Source organism: Oreochromis aureus, linkage group 12 (assembly GCF_013358895.1).
Source record: "Oreochromis aureus strain Israel breed Guangdong linkage group 12, ZZ_aureus, whole genome shotgun sequence".
NCBI classification, from domain to species: domain Eukaryota; kingdom Metazoa; phylum Chordata; class Actinopteri; order Cichliformes; family Cichlidae; genus Oreochromis; species Oreochromis aureus.
Window position 1 is genome coordinate 14,517,799 of NC_052953.1, and position 15,301 is coordinate 14,533,099.

The following is a 15,301-nucleotide window of genomic DNA, read 5'->3' on the forward strand; positions in this document are numbered from 1 at the left end:
ATAAATATTTGGTGTGACGCATGATAGCCTGAGTTTGATCGTCAAAGAAAGTTTAATTTGACTTTAAGCTGTAATAATTCCCAACCGCAATGGTTTGTCTGTTTTCTTTTTCTTTTATATTATGTTAATTTGTTATTGTTTGAATAATTCATCTATTCAAATTTCCTGTTCAGAATTTCATAAAGGGACTAATGAGATAATAAACTAATGGATGTTCTGCTTGTTTGTCACATGGGGTTCTCTTATTTTTGATACTTAAATGTGTTAAACTTAAGATAACAAGCCGTCTGTTCTTTTTTTTGATAGTTAGGCTTTTCACCTGTTGACTTTTAAGTGTTGTTTCTTCAGTTTTCTTTTGTTTTGCATCTCACTGTAGTCTGACTCTCTAGCTATTAGAAATGACACGAAAAACTAAGGTTTTGCTTGTTAGTACCATGGTGATTTTTCTATAGTCTATCGAGCTTTGGCATTTGATTTTCTTGATGTAAATGCGACGTCTGTGAATTGTTTTTAGCTGGTAATTGTTGTTAAAGTGTCTATAAAATGAAACTTTAATATACCTGAGTGTCAAACTGGAACTATAGCGCTTGAAGTTTATCAACACAGTCGAGAGAAACTGATTGGGCTTTGAGGGGATTTTAATTCATGACAACACTACTGTTGGATCATGTGACCACAAAACACTTTTTTCATTATAAATGGTGAACATATAAAACAGTGACAAGTGTGGCACCCTAGGCTGACTCCTTGTTTGATTGGTTTTCTTCCATAAAATTTGGAACGTAAACAACAATAAATTATTTCAGGCTTATTGTGTGTAGAAGAACGAGTAGCCCGAACACGCACAGGACAACATCTTGGAATGTGCGATCCACTCGTCTTAATGGATCCAGGATGCTTGGATCCATTGGCAAGCCATTTAATTTTGTTATAAATTGGATTTTAGGCTTTTCCTGTTTGATTTTGCACTTGGAGAAACACCACAGTTAACAATTTATTACTCCGACTCTTGGCTTTTTTCCTGACCGAACTACTTCGATTACATTTGGAAGGCTGCACGCTGCCCCAAACCACACCACTACAGTTTTCTCTGTTCTCTGCAAAGTAGGGACAAATGATACAGAAAATACTTAATGTTGCCGTCACTAAGCGTTAACCTTCCATGACATAATCATGATTATTTGTGTTGTAGATTGTGGACTCGAATGGTTAATCTCTAACATGAGCTACCATTTGCTAACGATTTCTGTGAATTACACTAACAACAGTCTCCTTGACCTTTCTGAACTAGAACCTGAACTGCATTTGCGAGTGAGTGAAACATTATGTGGGCGTGTGTCTACTGGTGTCTGATTAATGACTCCAAGATCACAATAGTACATTAAACCAGGAATGTTCTCAGGCGCCCGGTATATATCCCCTTCTCTCTGCTTGTGTCTCTAATCCTTTTGACCAAGATGAATTAGTGATATCTGATCTTCTTCCTTCACTAATGATCCCTCTGGCCCTCTTTGGCTGCTGATAGGGTCTGTGTGTTTTTATGTTTGTGTGTACATTTATGTCTTCCCAGGATAGAGATGCCTGTTCTTAGAGCTCTGTACTCTAACACAATGATTGGTGGATTTCCTGCTTCAGTCTCTGAAAAATTAAATCACAGAAATGAGATTTTACATCTGCCAAGCTGGCCCCTGTTTTTTTCCGCCCATCTCTGCGCTAATTATTTTTATTAATGGCTTCTGTGAGTGCATTTGAGATGTCCACAAGCCTCTTACGTTTGAGTGTTCTGTTTTTTCCTCCCAGCTTTTGCTTCCTGTGTGATTTTATAGGAGCTTTGAAAACAGATATAAAAGGAGACAAAAAGACAGGTTTAGATGACAGAAATGAAAAGCTGGCAATATGTAATTTTACTCCCAGTGCAGATGGTTTCAGAGATTATTTTGTGAGGAAGAGGAAGTAAAGGGAAAAAGTGAGGATAGAGCATTTTGGGGTAATGATCTTACTGAAAGCCCAGTTAGTGCCATGGAAAGGGAAGAAAAAATAACTTCCAAATCTTGTGTGGCATTCATCAAAGAACATCAAACTAATTAGCCTAAATAACATTTTGGTTGCAATCAAAGCAGTATAGAGGCTTGTTAAACACCTGGATTGTCTGATTAACATATTTCATATGGTTTGTGATTTTCAGCAACTAACACCTACAACTTATGATTGATGATAAATAATGGGCACTGAAAGATTTTATTAAACATCCTAAAGCGTTCTCTCACATTTCCTGTGTCTTGCATTACAAGTGGTTTTCTCTGTGTGATACTTAGTCTTCGTACACATGGTCTTCTCAATCTTTTCAGACATTTTTGCCGTTCTCATGTTACTTTTAAAGGGATTAACGCCGACCAGAAAGCTATAATCCTAAACCAATATGAAGAATTTAACAATATGATCCAGGCTAAAAGCTACACAATTGTTGCAGCCAAAGGAAAAAAGGAAAGCTGGCAAAGAAAAAAGTTTACAAGATAACTTTCATTAAATTAATGTGTTTATATTCTTATTCCTATTCTTATTGTTATTTCAATATTACCCTTATTCTTTCAGCTGCAGCGCTGCCAGTGTTAAAATAATCTTGGGAGCAAGTAAAGAGCAAATGAAAAACATATTTCAAACATGTAGGCACGGTTTGTTTTAGAAGTGTTATATAAAGCTTGCAAGGCTTTTTACAGTTCTGGGATTTACATTTCACTATGTAAAGGCCATTGAGAGTTCTTGCTGCCAGTAGAAAAGAGAAAATGTGTTACTCACTGATGTTCATCAATGGAAGTCAAAGGGTTTAGACAGTGTCTGAAAAACCGGAGACCCTGTCGCTAACCCCCAAGATGCTTGTTGTGCTTTTATGTGTGTTGATCTTGGGTAAAACTTATTTACCTTTAATAGTATGGGTGAATCAAGAAGTTGATGTTAAATGAATTGTTTTAAATTCACTTGCGCATGTTAGTTACCTTGATCCTTGGTACTCATTTGCAGTATTCTCTTGTTCTTGGAGTTGAGTAATCATAAAGACACATGGGATACATTTAGTGTAACCAAGACTCAAGGCTGTGCTCCTTCTAAGCAATTCAGAGTCTTGACCCTCTGTTTAAGAAGGCTTTATCTATAAAGTGCCCTCTTATCACTGATGACTTTTGGGACTGCAAAGGCACTTTTGGGACATTTAAAAATTATGTTTAAATATCCGGTTAAGTAGTTAGTCTGAGAGGGAGATACTGGGGTCTAGAAACAAATTTCCCATGTTATAGATTTTTTAGAAAAGAGGGGTCAATTAAAACCACTAGAGATAATGTAAAGGAAGTATTAATAAAAGAGATTATATTAAAACGCATTTTCTTCTAGCAACTGGAAAGATACAGTGTGGTGACTCACTATAGAGCAATGCAGGTCGCTCACAGACAACACATGCCACCTTATTTTAGAACTATTCGCACACAGTTAGGTCCAAGTATTTTGCAAATCAACACAATTTCTCTAATTTTGTCTCTGCGCAACAATGATTTGTATTTTAAATTAAATAATCAATGTGATTTAAGTGGAGGCTTTCAGCTTTAATTAATCTTTAATTGGTTTTCAAAAGTATCACATTCATATTTATACATAATGCTGCTTTTTCAGAGGCCAGATGCAAGTGGACAATTAACTGACCTGTAATTTCATTAATAGGTTAGTCGTGTCCTGTCAGTATTGAATGGCCAAATAAAAAGATAAAAGACCTGGATTTAATTCCAGCTTTTGAATTTGCGTTTGGTAACTCTGCACTGGAACTCTCAATGCGAGGTCCAAGGAGATGTTGAAGCAAGTGATCATTTAGACTGAGAGGTCAAAATTATAATTGGAGAGGAGGTTACAACAGGAATGTAAAAATGGAAGGGAAGGACTCGCCAGCTGTGCAACACCAACGAGTGTGAAAGACGGTCAGTGATCACAGAATTCTTTCCTTGGTTTTTTAAACCCAACATCTGGCAAAATTAAGAAAACTTTGGAGGAGAAAGAGATGTCGTCATGAATGTAAATAGAGAATGTTTACAGCAAGGTGCAAACACCTGGTTAAGCTCTGGAACATCAAGGCAAGATTAGACTTGAATGAATTCTGAAGTGTACAGTTCTTAGATCCAGTCAAATTTCGCAAAACCGATCAGACAACATTTAGTGAAAATGGGTAATGACCCACATCATACTGCAAAAGCAGCCCAGGAGTTTCTCATGGCAAAGAAACTGGATATTCTTCAATGGCCAAGTCAGTCACCTGATCTCAGCCCAGTGGAGCATGCTTTTCAGTTCCTGAAGACAAAACTGAAGCCAGAAAGACCCACAAACTGAAGGCAGCTTCTGTAAAGGCCTGGCATCTCAAGGGAGGAAACCCAACATTTGGTGATGCCTGTTTGTTGTAAATTAAGACAGTCATTGAAAAACAATCCTTACACTTGAAATTCCCTTAGTTTATCCAGTTATTTTAGAGCCTCTGAAAATGTGGACTATATATTAAAATTGCTGTAATTCCTAAACAGTAAATTTAATACTTTTGTAAACATCTTGAATTCTGCGCTTCGATCACATCTTGATTGTTTGATTTTGGTGTAAAGATGGAGATTTTCTAAGTTGTCATCGTCTTAATACTTATGGACCTAACTATATATTACACCTTTATGAAAACAAAAAGTCCATCTCAGTTCTTTATTCCCGTAGGCACACGAATGGCGAAGTCTTGGTTTATCCATTTCCCTAGCAGAATTAAAAGTACCACTATGTCATGGGTTTGAAAGCTGATCCTGATGAGAAAACCCCCTTAGCCACTCTCCCAGTGCTAATCAGATCTCTACACCACCACTTTCTTCCTCATCTGACTGACCCATACACTGGCAGTGGCCCATACTGTATCTTCAACACACCTGGATCGACAGCGATACCTCCTCGTCTGCTCTCTCTCCTGTGCTCATCGCCTTTGTGCCCCTTTTGTTCTTATGCTGTGTGTGTTTTGCATTCGCATGCATTCACTTGTGTGTCTACGCTGTAAGTGCATGTACATCTGTCTGTGCTTATCTTGTCCCTTGTAGCCCACCTGCTTTATCCAAAGACAGAAACAGAGACCTTGGCACCTCCTTTTCTTACATATGGTAATTCTCCTGCTTCACCCGCACACCTCTCCATGATCCTTTACTTTGTCAGTCGTGGCCTCCTGTGTACATCTGTATGAATACGAGATCGAGTGAGACACCTGTGGGAGACTGTGTACAAGTGAGAGGAAAGAAAAGGAGAAGCTTTGGTCTGCTTTTAGAGGACTTCCAACAGAGCTAGTATAACATTGGGAAGGGGGAGGAATGATTCCAGACTTTCAGAGAGATGGAAGTCAAAGTCCTCTTCATTTTTGTGTACACAGTACAGCGTTAGGTGATTCATATATTGAATAGTCTAAGAATTTCTCAGCCAAATGGTGATTATAGAACAAACTCTTTTTTTTTTTCCTTGCACTGCTATTAGAAAGTGGAAGCTAAAGTGAAGATTTATGGAAACGTGATTAAATACCCAGCGTTTAAATCAGTTTACTTCCAGCTCAGGTCAATTTGAGGCAAATCGTGCATGTAGAGTAGCCGTCTGACGTCTTCTCTAAAGCAGTGGCCCCTTAGAAATCAAGGATATTGTTATAAATGTTTTGGAAATACTTCATGTGGAAGTGTCTTCTGTCCCTAATAAAAAATCTTGACAGTGACAGCCCATCATCCAGACTTTTGTGATTGTGTTGTGTTGTTGTATAAGAGGGATTGAGCTACTCAGTTGTGAATTCCATTGTTATGTCCATCTGTATTTACCCATCTGTCAGCTTGTGAGATTATTGTTGTCATTCAGTTTTTAGCGTCTTATTCTCTTATTTGATCACCCCCTTCGTAGCTCTCACATAGTCAACATGCATCCACATTTTTCTCCCCTTTTCTGTTTTTTTTTTTTTTTTTTTTGGTTGCCTTCAATCCTGTTCCAAGACCAAACCCCTTCCTCCTCTTTTCCCCTCTTATTGCTATTTCCATTCATCTTTCAGCGCTCGCTTTCATCTGAGGTGCTTTACTCTAAACACGCTGAACGGTGATAGATGGGGCTTCCGTGCTCCTCCCCTTGAGCGGAGGAGTGAAGTATTGCTGTACGTGCTTCGTTACTGCTGCGTGTGTATATCGTTGCAACTCTGTGCTTGTTTACATGCCTTTGTGTGAGCGTTTGTGTACTTTTAACAGGTTTTCATTGCCTTTGGGCAAATTTTGATACCCACTCACTCCCTAGAGTATTGTAGTGCTTTTTACAAGGTGAGGTTACTTTGCATGAAAGCACAGAAACTATCTTACTGACGATGAAAAGACATCTGATTGTTATCTTCCCCTGTATTGTATGATGAGGCTGTAAGGGTATACTGTTACGCAAGTTCTTGTGCTTTTTAAGCTTAATCCAGGTTTAACACTTTATTTTTCTGCACAATTTGTGGTTTTGATTAACATGTCATAACCTGCAGAATAACACTGGGATCAGTGCATTAAAGAAAAGTCGTAAGGGCTTAACTGGGATTGTCAGTTGTATTTAAATGTGGCATGACCTTACCTCAGAAGGATACAGTAACCATATCAAACGCTGTTATGCTGACTATTCTTTAGATCACTTATTTTTTTTCTTCCTTCTTTCTTTGTCACATCTGTTTCGCTCCGAGAATTAGTTTTCCATGTTTCTTTTTTTAGCTGTTCAGCACCATATATGCCCAAGTGTTGTGAAACATAATGTAATGTAAACTTAGATAGTGTAATAGCTTGTTTGCTCCTCTATCTGGCATTCAGTAGGTAAATAATGTAACCCTAAGAGCAGCTGATTAAAATGCGCAGAGCAGTACAGCAGATTTATGTGGGCTGGTAAGGGGAGCGAGTCAATAGACAATCTTTGTCTGTTTTTATCACCACAGTGTATGTAGAAGTGCGTGTGTGTGTGTCAAGTATGGAAAAATTTCACGGTTTCTGGGCATGCAGCTTAGCACGAGTAGAAATCTTGATATTCCTGATCGCTAGTATACGTCTGTATTTTTTAACCTGAGACTTTTTTATTTAATGCCTTGGTGTTGTGCAAACACTGGCAGAGACATTTTTTTAGCTTGTTAGGTTTATTGAAGTCCACTTTAGAGAACACCAAAAATTTGCTTATAAGTTGTTTGAGGAATTACTGTGGTGTAATTATAATTGAGGCACATACAGTTATTTGCATTCACATTTATATACTTGAGAGAAACAAACTGCTCAGTGATCAGCAAGTGTTTGAAAATCACTGGAGTAGATGGTAACAATGATTATTGTCTAATGCGTTTCTTTAACATTTAACATGTAAAAATCAGCTCTGCATGTTTGATTAATGTTTGTGTTTAGTTTTGGGGTAATTACCTCGTCTTTGAAATTTTGTTACCTCGTTGTTCTTGGATTCTTAAGGTGCCTTCTGTTTTCTGGTCAGTTACCATGTTTTTACACTTGAGAGTTTTTTTCATACATTTAAAATATAATACTTTTTTTCTTCCTGTCTGTCTGTGAGGCGTGCTGCATTGAGTCCAATTCCTTGAACTCTGATAAAACTAACAGAATAACTTTAACAGGCTGGGCCCGGCAGACGTCACCAGTCAGGGTCCATATCTGAGGGAACTCAAAGAGGTGAACTTGATTTATTTTTTTTTACTTCAGAGTTTGATTGCACAATAGACTTGAAGCACAGGCTGAAAGAAATTGTCATTCTGGAGACAGTTATATCTAGCTCAAGGAAATCCCTGGCATGGCTGAACTTTATTTAATTTCACCAAGAACAGTATGCAGGGAATTTTAGAAGCAGCTCAATGGATCATGCCCTAGAGACACCAGTAAACAGCGGCTTCCACCGATGTTGTGCCTTACCAATGCACAGGAGGACCTCTATGACTGCCCAGCATCATTGAGGTCTTACGTCCAATAAGAGAACAACTGACATGTCTCTAGTCCTTGGGTCAGCCAGTGCCAATTGTAGCTCAGTATCGGCCTACTCCATTCTTGTCTTGTGTCACGATCACCTCACCTCTTCCTCAATCTGCTTCTGTCCATGGCTGTTGTGGTCTTTACTTATCTGCTACCACACATATTCCCAAGACAGTTCCCTGACAGGTTGAAGCCCTGTTTTTTCCTGGCTCAACCTTTGCCACGCCCAAGCCTCTTTTAACACTTTATGGCCATTTTCAACTTTTGTTTTTCAGCTTTTGTTTATTTATCTGAATAAACTAGTTAATTGGTTCGATTACTTTAACGTGCCTGCCTGCCTGGAGTGCTATATTTATAAGACAAACTGTATCCCATGTCTGAAAAGGGCTGCACACTGGGAACAAACAGCGAGGATTATGAGGAGTTCATAAAACTGGACTTATGGCAAGACCACCTGATTGCTGAAGGATGCTGACATTTGTTCTGTCTTAACAGCTGCTCCACCCAGTAATGAAAATCATTATTAATTAATCTATCTGTTTGGTTTTGTTCATCAGTAAATAATTTAGTTTGTGTTTTGCCAAGAAAAGGCGATGACTTAAAATGCCTTCTTTTGTCCAATCAATTGAAAAAACACAAAGTAACTATGAAAGGGAGCACACCCCTACTTCTACAAAACTAGCACCCCTGAATATTTGTTTCAAACTGACTCAATCAAAAAGTGTTCTAATTGGTGAAGATGCTTCTGTTAGGGGGGGGGGAACTTGGCTGTGACACGAGTCATCAAGCTGCAAGCCAGCCTTTCTGTAGAGAAAAGAAGAATAACCAGTTCCTCACCAGTTGTGAGTTTGGAAAGTTCATTAGGTAATATACAGGAAAACTGAGACGGTGACAGGTAACGAGGGAGCAGAAACAGCTTGAGAGGCTGGACTTGAACCTCACATGGAGAAGGCATTTAACTGCATGACTGCTCCTCAAGTGCAGAAGTGCGCTTATATAGGATTCCAATCTACAGATACTCCATAGTCTGAAGTATATAAGTTGAGATTTCCATTTCCTTACATCAGCCTGTGGTGGTATTTGCAGATCAGGGAGCTGCGCAAAGAGGCTGAAATTGAATTAGTTTCCATATATTGTCCTCTTCTCCTCTTTCTCCTGCTAAGCCCTGTGGTCTATCCACTGTTTGCCTTATGGGGTAGAAAAGTGAGGGGGGCTTAAGCTGTGAAGGCTGAAGCTTACGCCGTCGACCATCTTACTGGTCACACACTTTCTCTCTCGCACCCGCTAACACACGCGTACTCTTGCTTCGGGGATTACAGCCGGGCAAGCCTCGTTTGCATTTACACACAGAGACTCGAACACAATCACACAGACAGTACACACATATTATAGATGCACTTTTGAGCTTTTGCTAATATCCTCCGTCTCACACACACATCAGCCAGCTTCAGCACACACGCTTTCCTGTAACTTGTGGAGAAAAAAATCCTTAAGCCTCTGCTATTTTAGGCTTAAATCTGTGAAGGGGAAGCACTGAAATGACTTGGGCGTATGTGTTTATGTACAGATTTATGTAAATGTGTTTGTCCTCTCTGTGTACACAGATGTATGTGTTCCTCTTTATGAGTGAGCGCGAGAGTGTGTGTGGCGCCACAGGATGTAATCACGTATCTATGAGCTGTTGGATGACAATAGTGTTTTCGTTTTCAATAGAGGTAGCCTTAGTAACAATAGGCCCCATGTGTGTTTATGAAGCTTTGATATAAATGGTCCATTTGTTCTTTCTCTATCTCACTCCGACAATCTCTCCCTCTTCCTTTCAGGCCTGCAGTTCCTAATAATAGTACACTTTAACTGTGCCCATGGGACACAATAACACCAAGCTGTGTAAGTGTAGAAGATGTCCCTGTTATTGCTGGCTACAAGGAATTTGTTTATAGAAGTGAAACATTGCATTTTCTTATTTCTCTTATTAGTTTCATTGTGTGTGTCTCTGAGTCTGAAAGTATTTCTCTAGAGGCAGCATCACATCCACTGTGCCATTGCTTCCGAGTAGCACTGATACAACCCGTGGACAGGTGTAAAATGCTCAGTGTTGCTATAATAACTCGGAGGCTCCTTTTTTTTTTTCTTTTTTTTTTTTCACTGTGGTTATCACGTTTTATTTTCTTGTTCTTGCCAACTTTCTTCCTCCTCCCTGTCTTGCGCTCTTATTCAGTCTCAATCTCCTCATCTTCCTCCTACTCATCTCTCTATCTGCTGGGAATGCAGTTGTCCTTTAAGTTATGTGGGCGTTGATGTAAGTTGTTGCCCTGACTTGGGAGTTTTTAATAGTTAAGTACCCTGTTGTGGGTTGTGTAATTAGCTCTAGTTTAGCAGAGTGCTTTAAGAAGATGACAATTTACTGTTCATGAAAGAGATATTTTGTTTTTCACTGACATGCTTTTGATCCTGTATTGCCGCTTTAGCTGATCTACCTACTTTTTTTTGGCTTTTATTTATTTTTTTAGAGAAATGTTTTTTCCCGTTTTTTTCCTCACCCATTTGTTGAAACAATTAACACTGATTTTAGAATTGTTCAAGCATCGGCCCTCAAGGGATGAACCAGAATTGTGTCTGTATGACAGAAATTTAAATAACGTTTTTGTTATTAGCAACCTGTTCCCATTTCTATAGTTGAATCTATGGAAAATGCCAAAGTTAACAGCAGACATTAAAAATGATTAATTGGGAAAAAACATGTCAAGCCTAAAACACTCTGTATTTTCTTAAGAAATAGGAAAAAATATCCAGCAAAGACCTGAAACGAGACCCAAGAGACACATCGACCCATCAATGAAGAGTAATCAGAAATGATCGCAGTCAAGAAGCCATTCTCAACAAAAGAAAACATTGAGAAAAGGCTAAGGTATGTTAGATTTCGCAAGAACAGGACTGAAATCAGAGGCAACAGCTTTTATGATGATGAATCCAAACATGGTAGAGGCTCTGTCATGGTTTCAGCCAGTGGTGTTGGAGATCTCGTCAATATTGATGGAATTATGAATGTAGAAATGTACCATCACATTTTGATCAATACCATCTGGAAAGTGTCTGATTGGTATTATCTGGAAAGCTTATCTGGATAGAAAAACACACAATGGCTTCCCCAGAGCACAGACCTCAAAGTCATTGAAGCAGCGTGGGATCATCTTGACAGGGAATGAATAAAATAGGCAGCCAATATCCAAACAAGAGCTTTGGATGTAATTCAGGAAGCCTGGAGAACTTTTCCTGAAGAGTATTTAAAGAAAAAAATTACAAGAAAGCTTAGCTAAGAGACTTCAGGCTGTGTTGAGTAAAAGATGGTCATATTAAATATTGACTTTTAAGCTTGTTAGAATTGTACAAACTCTGTATTTGCCTTGTATACTGTATTGTCATACATGTTTGCAATGTCTCAATACTTCACTGTACCTATTTCCCATTTTCCTAGTGAAGTACAGTGTAAAGACATACAGTAAGGATGACTCAAGACTTTTGCACAGTACTGTATTTACAGTTTCACTGCCTAATTGTAACATCTCATCTTACCAGTAGCAAAATATAAAGAGATAAAATGAATATTGAACAGAATTGAGTTCATCTTATTGGTGTGGCTCTGCACAACAGTCCCAGTTTCTCACATGGCCCCTTGGGAAAATTAATTGCCCATCTCTGCTGTAAATGATTCAGCTGTCCAAATGAGTGAGCTGTGACCTTTTAGATGCAGTAATACTGCATGTTTAACTAATGTTGTAGCCTCATCATATTAAAATAACCCCAGTTGTCCTTTCGCATTTTCCCAGTATGTTAATTTTTCTTATTTAGTCGTACAAAGTCCACTAAGTAAAGGCAAAAAGCAGCACAAGATGTAATACTAAAAGAAAATCTGGATGCTGTTTTTGCTCTAGGCCAAGCTCTTTAATTGAGATGTGTTCTTCACCATTGAGGCTTAAAAAAATGTTTTTATTCACTTTGAATGGCACTCATCTTTTTCTTGTAGCCTCAGAATAACTTATCTGAAAAACCTACAATTACCCCAAACGATTATACCAAAACTGTTGTCACTCCTAAAACTGTCAAAATGAAAAATAAGTAAATAAATTACAACTTGGCCTACTCAATTTAAATTTCAGTTTCCTAATATGTGATTAGCGACAGTTCACCAGTTAAATTTAACACTTTAATCTGCTGCAAGTCAATAGCAGCCTGCTGCTGTTAAGATTGTGTTGGAGTTCAGTTACACTCGATATTACAAACTTTCTTCTTAGAAGGTCATTCACTCCCTCATTTTTCTACATCTGTATATTTGAGAGATAATGCCACTGCTAATCCCTTGCAAGGTCAGTGCTTGTATTGGATGATTATCCCCCACTGTTTATTCATATTTCCTGCCGATGTCATTTCCTCCTGCTGGCTCAGACCTTTGACCTGTCATTTACCTCCCATAGTCGCCATGGTTTACTCCACCTCGGTGGCCGCTGTCCGAGAGAACATCCCCGTCTTTATCTCTGTAGGATTCTTCTGCTTACAGGAAGGTTACTGAAGTATCTAAATGTAAAATCTATTTGTACTTAAAGGTCACATTTCATTTGGATTCCTAATATCATCTTTTCTTTTTTCTTTTCTTTTCTTTTCTTTTCTTTTCTTTTCTTTTCTTTTCTTTTCTTTTCTTTTCTTGTCTTGTCTTTTCTCACTTGCACTTTTCATTGGCCCCTAAAGTTATTCATTCCTTTTTTGCCCCCTTTTCTCTGTCCGTGTGATGTCCTCTCATGCTGTTACTTCATTGTTTGACAAATGCATTGTACATCATTCAGCTGACAGAGAATGGCCATAATACATAATGCATTGGCCGTGTTTAAATGGCTCAGCTCATGACTCTTAAATATGTTTCAGCAGCAGTTCTGGCAAAAAGCCACAGTGTCACACCGGGTGCTGGCTATTCCCCCCTCATCATTTGATCAATGGCACTGATAAAAGTAGAGCAAAGCCCCCTGCCATTAGACAGAATGTGTGCGTTTGTACATGTTTATATGATAAAAGGCATGTATAATTCGCTGCTCTTTATACATAAAAGGAGTGGGAAGTCGCTGTCTTGGCACAAATCGTGATTTACTCCAACACAGCATATGTACTTCATTCAGCATATGCCTGTTTTGTATAATGTTTAGGATTGCATAGGATTCTTCGATTGGCAGTAAAGTTATTCCCTTACCTTGAAGCTAAAAGCACACACTTCCTTAGTGTTTGCCTTCTAACAACTTCTTTCTTATTTTGGAAGTTTTCATAAATTCCATTTGGTGTTAGCACAGGGCTTGTTTTAGTTTGTTACCAATCAAGAATTTTTTTGTTTATTGTACTTGAATAAAGCCCGCAATGGTTTTAAACCTGTTCAGTATTACCTTTGCCGGGGTATTAAAAGTTTTTCCAGCATATTACTTTTGTGTAAAACATCTCAAGGCACATATTTTTTTTAAAACGGTAAATTAATATTGTTTTCAATTATTTGTTCAAAACAAATCAGGCTGACTATTCAAAGTGACTTCAGGCTACAAATTGAGTAGCCCTGGTGTATGACTTCAGCTTAATGAATGCAAAAACAGATGAAAGGTGATTAAAATCCTGAGGGCAAGCTAAAATAGATGATTACCTTTGTGAATTCACTTAAAGTTAATTGAAAATTTTAAATGCGAATTAGGATTTAATATTGCTTTTTGATGTAGCATATATGTTCCTCAGTGTGACAGCTGTGCGGCACACATTGATACTGGCCCTTGCAGTGACTGTAGAGCAGTAAATGATAGCCCAGCACCCAATAGGCACTCATGTTTTAGACCTCAGTCACACAGGCTTAGAGACCAGTTGATGTCCTCTAGTAACTACCCCTTGCAACTGGTTTCTGGCACTCATTAGATGAAATTGTTTACAAAGAGAGGGCTTGTGATTGCTTTGTTCTCTAGCAGATTGCTGTTGTTACCCATAGTTTGCATGGAAGACGCCAACTTGTCTGCACTTGCCAACTACTCTCTTAGTAGTAAAACTGTGAAAGCTTTGATGGAAACTGTTTGAATTCAAAATAAAAGTGCACCACTGCACAAACATGTTTCAGAAAACCTTTGATTTTGAAAATAACTGGTCAGAGAATAGTTGGCAAGTGTTTACAGACAAGTTGGCATGCAGACCTATAGGCGTGCATGGCAATCAGCTAGCAACCAAAGCAATTACAAGGAGTATTTTTTCCTTGATTCCAAGTGAAATAAGAATTCTCCCATTTACACAGTAACTACTTCATCGTAGCCTCATTCTGCCTCTCCACCTGCTACACAACGTTGTATTCCTCACACTCTTGTCTCTACCTAGATGTTCTTGTTCGGTACTCAAGTCTGTCAATGCCTCGCTTCCTCTTTACATATTCTAATCTTCCTTTTTCCCCCTGCCCTGCTCCTATCCACTCTCCTTCTGTTATCAGTCTGTCCTGTAAAGCTTCATTTACAGAGCAAGCCTAATCAGATGTGTACCAGTGGAGGGCAGTTTGTGAGAGCAGTGTGTGGCCCGATAGATAGGAAGGCTTAACAGAAGGGGAGCGCGTTGTAAGCCCTCAATTATATGCGTGACACCCAGATACAGGAAAGAGACACTTGGGGGGCCTGTTTGCGCTATTGCTCATCTGGGTGTCATTTCTGGTTGTGTGAGGATGAGTTTATATGCATATCATATTGTTCACTGCAGTGTGCATCAAGTGAAAAACTGACTGTGGAGTGGTTTGTCAGCTAAGGAGTGAGCACATGCTATTAAAACGCGTGTGCCTTCTGTTTTAGGCACAATTATTATGAACAGTGAATTTTTTTTTCCCCTTTTTCCAAAAGTGACATACATGCCTGTAGGTATCTACTATGTGTGAATATTGTGTAGATGTTTGTGAACGTTTGTCTGTCAGGTGTGAGCATGTTAAGAATCAGTGATTGTGAACAGAGCAGCTGTCCTCGTGCTTGTGTATGACACATTCATGTTAAAAAATGAAAACAAACTTCAAATTATTACACGCTATAAGAAAATCTTTCCTGTACATGCATACAGTCATCCCTGCAAAGGCTTCATATACTGTTACTGTCTCCATTTAAACTTACTAAAACCAGCAGATGATATTCAAGTGTGTTTTTAAGCCTTTGTAAAATAGTGGCTAAAACTGGTAGATAAGGCAGGTTAGTAAAATGTTATTGAAACCTTCATCTACAAGCACTAACCTAAACAAGAGCTCGGTGTGGATGGCAAATAGGGGG

At 38.6% G+C, this 15,301-nt stretch overlaps 1 protein-coding gene across 1 annotated transcript in view; it reads left to right on the top strand.

Moving 5' to 3' along the window:
* Positions 1 to 15,301, top strand: part of fbxl17 (F-box and leucine-rich repeat protein 17) — a 224,655-nt gene that overhangs the window by 153,895 nt on the left and 55,459 nt on the right. The gene's annotated exons all lie outside the window — the stretch shown is intronic.